Source organism: Chenopodium quinoa, unplaced genomic scaffold (genome assembly GCF_001683475.1).
Source record: "Chenopodium quinoa cultivar QQ74 unplaced genomic scaffold, ASM168347v1, whole genome shotgun sequence".
Taxonomy (NCBI): domain Eukaryota; kingdom Viridiplantae; phylum Streptophyta; class Magnoliopsida; order Caryophyllales; family Amaranthaceae; genus Chenopodium; species Chenopodium quinoa.
In genome coordinates, this window is record NW_018744593.1 from 2,263,314 (window position 1) to 2,273,191 (window position 9,878).

Genomic DNA, 9,878 nt, shown 5'->3' on the forward strand with positions numbered 1-9,878 from the left:
CGGCTTGAAGAATGCCCCAGCCAAATTTCAAAGACTTTTAAATACGGTCTTCAGAGATCAGATCAGCCGGAATATGGAGTCTTATATTGATAATATGATTGTTAAATCAAAGAAGCCGGCCGACTATCTGACTGACTTCCGAGAAACGTTTACCAAACTCTGGCGGCATAAGATGATGTTAAACCTAAAGAAATGTGTTTTTGATGTTGAGTCCGGCAAATTTCTCAGATTTTTTATTGATCAACGCGACATTGAAGCTAACCCTAAGAAGATCCAAGCGGTCTTAAACATGAAATCTCCCATAACTATAAAAGAAGTCCAGAGGCTAACCAGCTGCTTAGCCGCCCTCAGACGGTTTTTGTCAAGATCAGGGGATAAGTGTCGCTACTTTTTTCAAACAATCAAGAAAAATACTATATTCAAGTGGAATGCGGAGGCTGAGAAAGCATTTATCAAGTTGAAACCCCATTTGCACACCCTCCCTCAGCTTGTCAATCCACTCAAGGATGAAAAACTGTACATGTATCTTGTAATTTCTAATCACTCTCTAAGTGTCCTCCTACTTGCTCAAACGGACGGCCACCAGATCCTTGTGTATTTCATTAGCCATGTGTTGCACAATGCTGAACTTAAGTATCCATCCATTGAGAAGTTCGGCTTGGCATTATTTATGACACTAAAAAAGCTAAGGTCGTACTTTCTTGCTCATTCAATTGTAATTTACACGGACCAACAGTTAAAGAAGTCGTTCACAACACTTGAGGCTAGTGGTCGAATGCTTAAATTAAATGGGCCTTAGAGATGAGAGGTTTTGACGTTTCATTCAAACCCAGAAAGGCAATCAAGGGTCAAGCCTTTGCGGATTTTTTGGCTGAAATGACAGGGCCGAACAAGTAGCCGACAGGGGATCAGATATGGAGAGTGTTTGTTGATGAGAGTGCAACATTGACCAGCTGTGGTGTTGGTATTATTTGTTTATCTCCAAAACGAGGTAAGTTTGAGTATGCTTTGAGATTTCAGTTCAAGCTTCTAACAACGAGGCCGAGTACGAAGCCCTTCTAGCCGGCCTTAAAATGTGTAAGGCGGAAGGGGCAACAAAATTGATGCTTGTTCAGACTCTCAACTGATTATCATCCAGGTGAAAAGTGACTACGAGGCTAGGGAGCCGACAATGATAAAGTATCTTCAGATGGTGAAGGAACAGGCCAAGGGTCTAGAGAATTTCACACTGCAACAAGTCCCTCGGTCCGACAAAAATCAGGCGGACGAATTGTCAAAGCTAGCCTCCTCAGCATCATATGACACTCTGAGATCCGTGTTCTGGAAAGTTAAGAAAAAGTGGAGCACTGATGCCAAGTGCATTCAAACCATTAATCAAAGTTCCACCTGAATGGACAGAATTATTTCCTACCTCAAAGATGAAATTCTTCCGGACGATCCAAACGAAAGCTGGAATAAGAAGAAAAAGGCGGCATGGTTTGAGATGAAAGGAGAAGACTTGTTCAAAAAATCTTTTGTTAAGCCATGTCTGAAGTGTGTTACGCCCGAGCAGGGCCATGAAGTTTTGGATAACCTCGATCAGGGGCATTACAGATCCCATATAGGCGAACAAGCCTTGGCTGAAATGGTGGCCCATCTTGGGTATTTCTAGCCAAGCATGAATTTCGGACGCCATTTGAATGGTGAAAAAATGTGATAAAAGTCAGAGATTCACAACCCTCATACACCGTCCGACAAATAACTTGTCAGCCATAAGTAGTCCACTCCCTTTTGCAAAGTGGGGCATGGACATCTTAGGGCCATATACCCCTACATCAGGGCGACGGTGGTATGTGTTAGTAGCAGTTGACTACTTCACAAAGTGAGTAAATGCCGAGGCCGTCCGAGGAATTAAGTGGAAAGATGTATCCACCTTTATTTGAAAGAATATAATCACTCGTTTTCGTGCTCCACATTCTATGGTGTTCAATAATGGGCCTCGGTTTGACACTGACCATCTTAGAGATTGGCTCAGCGACCAGGGCATAGCGCACTGCTTTGCTTCGGTCGGCCGTCCAAAAGCCAATGGTTAGGTTGAGGCCTATAACAAGTTTATCTCTAATGGTATCAAGCAAAAGCTTGAGAAGGCAAGCGGTCTTTGGACGAACAAGTTGGTAAATGTGTTATCGTCCATTCAAACAACTATGAAAGGTTCAACTGGAGAAACCTCCTTCTTCCTAGTCTATGATGTTGAGGCCGTGCTCCCAATTGAGATGTACGAGCCCACTCTTCAGGTGAATACTGCCCTATACTTTCTTCCTGAAGCTAGGGGTAACGCGACGCTTAGACATGAAATATATCATCTAAGGATGACAAGAGCTTATAAGCGTAAAGTGACTAAGCGGCCGCTTAAGATGAGGGATTTGGTATAACAAAAATGGAAGCAGTATGCCGAGCAAAAGAAGATGGCAAGTTAACTCCCAAATAGGAAGGACCCTACCGTGTCAGTGAAGAAGTGCAAGATGGTACTTACCGTCTTGAAGCCTTAGATGGTTGTCCTATTCCTCGTAGGTGGAATACGAACAACCTTAAAAAATATTATGTATAAAATTTTTGTACTTAGCCAAAAAGTTGTAAATAGAACTAAGTCTAGCGACCGAGCCATGTAATTAAATTTGTACGGCCAAAATAATGTAATTTTGACATAGCTAATGAAAAGTCAAACATTGTTACTTTATTTTTTACTTTTAAATTATTGCCAATAATGTTGTGTTCAACTAAATAATGCCGAGCAGAAATGATGTGCAAAGCCAAAACGATGATTGCTCACAACATAGCAACTCGGCCCCTGAATGTGGCAAGGCTGAAAGGGAGAAAATTCCAACAAGGTCTCTCCCAGCTAAGCAATTTGGCCCTAAAATAGGGCAAGCGTGAAACACCAGGAGAAAAGCCTAACATGGTCTCTCCTAGCTATGCAACTCGGCCACAATGATCAGATTGCTACTCAATTCATCCGGCCACAAAGTTAGACGAACGAATAAAATAAAGGCAACCCAAAATTGTCTAAGGCATTTTAAGTCTAAGGGCAAGGGTATACCTAAGCTATTAAGCTCCCTAAATACTTAGAAATCATCAAGTTGAGATCATATTTGAAACTCATGCGTACGTTTAAGAGATAACATCAAAGGACGACTCAGCTCATATAAATGCAAAGCCAAAGTAAACGGCTACATATTTGAATTCATTCGGCATTTGCCTAGTCTAAGAGAAATCATTATTATGTTTTGATTAACTTAGTAGTACAGTCGTCATGCCCTTTGAGGTATAAAGTTTACTAAGCTAATCAAACCTCTTTAAGTATGGACTAGACAAAATGTCGAATAAAAGGGCATACCCCAATATATATTCATTATTCGTACGCAAAGAAGCATATAAATAAAAGCATGAAAATTGCGAAAAATATGCTAAGTATGAATAGAGAGAAATGAAAATTCATAAAACAAAGACCGCACAAATATGCCTAATAGCAAATTTTTATACAAAACCGCTCAAACTCGGCGGTAGAGATGGATAAGTTTGAATAAAAACAAAAACAAGTAAACTTAAACAACAGCAACAACAGCATAACAGTAGACACCAGGCTCCTTACTAAGCTGGCTCTTCGTCGCCCTCCCCTTTGGACGGATCCTTCTCCTTAGCCGGATCATCTTCTTTGACGTGCTCATTCTCCTCTGCCCCTTCATCTTCTAGTTCTTCATCCGAGCACTCAGGAGGAGAGGAGTAGGGGAAAAAGGGTGGACGGTCTCCCCAGCAGCCTTGCCTCCTAATCTAGCGAAATATAATCGAGCCTTTTGACGAAGCCTTCATGGTAATATGCCACTTCACCAACTTCAAACATCATGATGAACGGTTCCTCAAATCGACTCCTCAGCCTATCCTTGGTCGTTTGTTCGATCCGGCTCATCTCTTGGGGGCTGATATCTTTAGACGCCTTAAGCCTCTCGGACAAGTCCTCAATGGCCAGGTTCAAAACCTCAACTTCAATTCCGAGGGAGTCTGTCTCCTTTAGAGCTACATCAAGAGCCTCACGGCCAGATTCCAGCCCAGACTTGAGCTTTTCGGCTTCCTTGGAGCTGGCCATCCATTGGTCCTCATTGTAGACGATCGTTATCTCGAGCCTGCTCGGCCGTTTCCCGAGCTAAAATCTCCCGCTGCAAGGCACGGCCCATCCTGACGATCTCGTCAGTCTGTTTAGCCGATTTCTCACTAAGGGCTTTGATTGTCATTGTGTACGATGCCTCTTGAAGGGAAACAATCCTTGTGTTGGCATTGTTCATCCTACGGATATCAGCCCAGGCCGCCTTGATCTTCTCCTTCTTTTTAGAGCGCCAATCCATAAAAGCGTTGAGCCTACAGAAGAGTTGTATTCGGACATTAGTAGAAAATATATATGAAAATAAACTAAGTACCCAGGTTCGACTAAAGCTTAGCTACCACTACACTTCAATTCAGCATAGGACTGAGGAAGCCCTCGTCGATCCCACGGAACTTGTCCCGCTGCTCTTTAGGGACAACCCTCAGCATTGCCTTCTTAATGGCCTTCCGGTTAGCGCTGGTTAGTGACTAGCCGGGTGCTCGTATGTTCATCTCTTCGGAATGTCTGCATCAAATTACGAGTTAAAATAGTGAAATCAATATGCAAGAGCCGACCAAGTGGGCAAGCTTTATACCTTCCGAAAACGATGGAAATGGTTGCGGACGACTTTGACCGCCTGAGTGGGCTATAGCTGCTCCCCGGTTTCTTGGGGATGGCCCGGCTGTTCCTCGGCAGGCTGAGGAGCTTGCTGCCTTTGCTCCTCAAACAAAGTAAGATCCACGACATGCGGAGTTGAGCCATTGTCGCCGGCCATTTGGTGTAGGGACGCTTTCCCTCTTCGCCCTTTTGGACGGTTTCCCCTTGGAGCACTGTAGTTTTCTGCAGTTCCAAGGACTTGGATTCCCTACTAGGTGTCAACTGGGTTTGTTCTCCTTTAGACTGCTTCGAAGCAGTATGTGGCGTGGTCTTAGCCGCCTAGGGAGAAGGCTTAGCCTTTGTAGCTACAGTTTTCTGAGACTTGGAAGTTTGACCGTCCTTTAAAGTAGAGGTTGGTTGCTTCCTTTTAGGTTTGGAAGTGGACACTTGAAAGTATGAAAGAAATCAAAGTAACATGATATGTCCGAATAAAATTGGAAAGGATACCCTTCTCAACATACCAACTCGGCAATATATAGAAAAGAGCTCCGTCCGAGCAAAATTGGAAAGGATACCCTTCCTAACATACCAGCTTGGCAAAAAAAAAAAAAAAAGAAAAAAAAAGAGAGAGAGAGATATAGAGAGAGAAATGAAAGAAATCATTAACTAGGTTGCCGAATGAAACCAAGAAGAACTCCCTTCCCAGATAATCAGCCCGAACATATTTAGAAGACTTACCTCCTTAGCCTGGTCGTATCGTTGTTGACAAAACTTGTAACGTTCCAAGCTGAAGTCGGACATCTTGGTCTCTCCCTTTTGCTCGGCGTCCAACTTCAAGAAAGCTTCGTCTGAAGAGAAAAGAAAATAAAGTGTTGAAATATTTTCAAGCTAAAGATAATATTCGAACGCTCAAGTTAAAATGTTCCAGCTTGAGGATAGTTCTTGTACATACCACAGGCCGACATGAACACTGGGTCCTTGTGCCAGTCGGCTAGTGGAATCCAGTTAGACGACACGGATACCAGCTTCCCGTTCCTATTCACCTTCTTGACCTTAAAATAATCAAGTTGGAACTCGTGGTCGAGGTGAACAGGCGGCTTGGTGGGCTTGTGATTCCCACGTCCGACCTGAAGAGGCTCGGCATTGAAGCGGTTCCTCCACAAATGAACTCCTTGTCAAAGGTTTTGATGCGGTAGAATCGGTGCTTCCAATCACGCCATTTAGATGGCTTGTGCATGACCACCAAGTATTCTTGGTGGGTGTTCAGGATAAGCCAGTCGTCCGTTTCTACGTCCAGCTGAACCATCGAGTGCATCTCACAGAATACAGGGAAGTTGGGGGTGTATCCTTGCCTAAGGCATGTCACCAGGTAGCCAAATATATTTACCCAAGTGTTCGGCACCAGCTGGAAGAGGGCAATATCGCATTCGTCTAGCAGCTCCCGGACGAATGGATGCAGAGGAAAGCGGAGGCCCACCTCCAATGCAGCGCGGTAAACACTGAAGCTTCTGATCTTGGGCCCCTCACCTTCCCAGGCGGCCACCGAGCAGGATCTTCTCGGCGGCTGGATGTGGTAGCCCCTTCCAAGCTTGAGTAATTCCTTGAACTCCTCAAAGTTATGGTTCAGAAAGCCAAGAGCCATGTCGCCAACAGTACAGGCATACGGGTCTTTGAAGTTAATTGCATTAGGCTCTTTGGTCGCTTGGTCAGTGTCCGGGTTCTCTGCCTCTTGCTAGGCAGCTAGTGGTTCGGGTTCCTTGGCCGAACCAAATTCAGAAGACAACACCGTGTCCAATTCGGCTGCTTTGGCCGAACATCCTTTCTTAGAGCCTTGGCCGAGCTCAGCAAGCACGATTCCCTCTGCATTAAGGATCCTTTTCCTTTCTCTCTTCTTCTTGTATGTGGGTCCGCCTAAATTCTCGAAGGAGGACCATCACGAGATAGCAGGTCGACCGCAGCCGTCGAACTGCCTCAGAGGGAAGACCCTCCATCAATGTTTTGGGCGAATGCATTAGCAGTAACGTCCACCTGAATGTCACAAGATGGCTTATGAGAAATACGCAGCCAGTCGGCCTGACCGAGCTAGTATTTTTAGTTGATTTTTGTTGGGAATTTTGGCCAGTTGCCCAAATTTAGCATAAAAACAATTATTTTACTTATATTGAGGTGGTTCACCATTGTAGAAAAGATAAGAGAGTGACTCATAATATAGTGACTCGAGATAGTGGAATACTAGAATATGATGTGGAAGAGTTCAAGGAGGATAGAGGAAGTTATTTGTAATTGTGAGCTCCTCCACCCATATGGATGCTCTAAAGTAATTTTTTTAAAGTTGTAGGCCCCTTAGGCCTCATTTATGGTATGAGATAATCCTTATGGGACACCCTTATATAGAAAATGGAGAAACAAATAAGGATAGAGTGAGTATACTAAGGCCTTGTTTGGTTGACATAGGAAATAAATTCCCATGGAAATTCTAATTCATGGGATATTACTTCCTTTACGAAGATCCCTTGAAATTAAACAAATGTGTGTTGTCATGTGGAAATTTGTAAATCCTAGAAATTGTGAATGACCAAAGGTAGGGAGGGTAAATAAATTCCCAGATTTTGCAGGAAGTTTAAATTCCCATAAATTGTTACTTCTTCCACTTTTGCTAGTATTTAATATCAACCAAACAATAAAACCAAAAGAAAATTCATGAGAAATTTGAGTGTCTATGGAAATGAAATTAAACCAAACACCTAAATTCACTAACTTTACTTTTTATGAAACAACTTATTTTACGGCATCCACCTATTATTTTTTAAACTACATGTCAAATGGAGAATGTCGATTATTTTGAAATGGGAGGGGAGGGGAGGGGTATTTTGGAGCAATTAAATGGGTTTGACGGCAAATCAGCTATATATATTTTGTGTTTGAAAATTTGATGATTCAAAGAACTTATTGGAGTTCATTAGTTGATCAGAAAAAGCTGCTCAACCTAGCATTTAGTAAGAGTTGTTTGAACAATTCTTACAATAAGTTATTTTGGTTTTTGTTAAATAATAATTAGATGAGTTAAAGAATTAGTTACAACATCTAATTCAACCAGCTAGTCAAATCAACTATTTTATAATACAACTAGTTATATCAACCAGCTATTAACATCTATCTCCGATCCTAAATGTTCTTTCCATTTTAATTGTATACATTTATCAATGCATTAATTTGATCATAAATATATATAGTTGTACACTAGTAAATATTACTCGTTGAGACTAATCAAATAAGACTCAGCATTGTTTCAAAAAAAAAAAAAAAATAAGACTCGGCATGACCATACTATGTTTTATATATTGAGATAATTTATAATCGAGCCTAGGTACGGATCAGACACTTTAAAAGTGAGGGAAAAGAGTAAGAGAATCCTACCCTTAAAGTGTTTCTAGTGGGAATTGAACCTCCAACCTCAACTTAGTAAAAATATGTAACACCTAACGCCGTTGCCGGGGATCGAACCCGGGTCACCCGCGTGACAGGCGGGAATACTTACCACTATACTACAACGACTTTGTTAATTTTAGATTTAGTAGCATTACTACATTACTATCTGTACATGAGAATACTTTTTTTAAAAAAAAAAAAAAATTTCTTGAAAGGAAGTAAAGGGAGTGGTTGATGTCAATATGTCATCTTGTGCTAAGTTGGCAATTTGCCGGTGCACTGTAATAGCCGAAAAAGGCAATGGTCTTCCCAACGAGCCCGCCATTATGCCGGCAAATTCCATTAACTGTAGTATGGACGGACTATATTCAACTCTATTTGTGTCTCTGTTTGACTTTTGCATTATTTATACTCTTTTTGTTCTTATATCATTGACACAGTTAAATTTGACAAACTTTACAATACACTAGTTTGACCTTATATATGATTAAATATTCGTAAAAAATATTTTAAAAGTTGATATTATGAAATTTTATATTAATATGTAACAATATATTTTATGATAAAATTTGTGTTTATATATTATTAAAGATAATAGTCAAAATTAGTATATAAATAGAAAAGTCAAACGTGTTAAATATTGAAAAACAGATGGTGTGTGTTATTTTGATCAATAGTTATGCTTTCAACTAATCAATTTCATTAAAAGTTTGCACTAGTCCAAATTTCTTTCTATATACCCCAAAGAATCAAACCTCTCTTTTGCTCCATCCTCTCAACCCATGCAGCATTTAGTCAATGGTTTTTTGTTCACTTATCTACAGTATAAGATATACTCATAGGCACATGTTAAGTTTGTTTTGTTAGCTTAGCTGTCAAATTAATTGAAAAACTCTTTTGATAACGAAAATAATAAGAAAATGGTGAACCCTAAAGAGCAATTTATAAACTTCTTCATTTTTTATTAGTTAGGTATGAAATAATTTCCGACCCGCCCACTTTTCACAACCGAAGAAGTGTACACATCGATGAACTTAAAGTAAGTGTTACTACCATTTTATATAGTTTTGTAAATACTTCAAATAAAAAATCTTTCAAAGTGTTATTGTGTGTCCATGGATCCATATCAATTAAAAATTTATACATGATACTGGAGTACTTAAATTTGTCGGTTAGTTGTGCTTTACACACATATATACACATTTGTTTTTAAAGTTGAACTCATTATTAATGTGGTCAAAATAACTTAATATTGACCATTTCCTATGATTTATTAATCCACCATAGAAAATAATTAATATGTGAGATCTTGTTAAGGTTATCTTAATGCAAATGTTCACAATTTTAATTACAACCTATATTAGTATATATAATTAAAGATATACCATTCAAAAAAAAATATTAAAGATATAAATCGACAGGGACGCGCATTTTGTACCATGCAAAAAGCTAAGCGAATTGAATTATTAGAATGGAGAGTGTATAAATCTTGATGGTAGGTTTAATGTGTGTAGATGAATAAGAAAAAGAAAATATGTTGATGGAATCAAGGTAGGTGATATATGTGGTGATGAGCAAACCTATGTACCCTTATAGCCTTTGAGGTACCATTGGTTACAATTAATGAAATTGGACCATTTATATTCAATATTCTTATCTACATAATGAAAGCTCTAGCTTTATAAAGAACCCTTTTGGCCTCTTGGTAGATTTTAATTTTTAAATGATGACCATTTTT

General features: G+C 40.1%; 1 non-coding gene across 1 annotated transcript; it reads right to left on the reverse strand.

Annotated features, from left to right (window-relative positions):
- Positions 1-8,194: 8,194 nt before the first annotated feature.
- On the reverse strand, positions 8,195-8,266 carry TRNAD-GUC. Its single transcript has one exon. It is a non-coding gene; the product is annotated as a tRNA-Asp (tRNA).
- Positions 8,267-9,878: the final 1,612 nt, after the last annotated feature.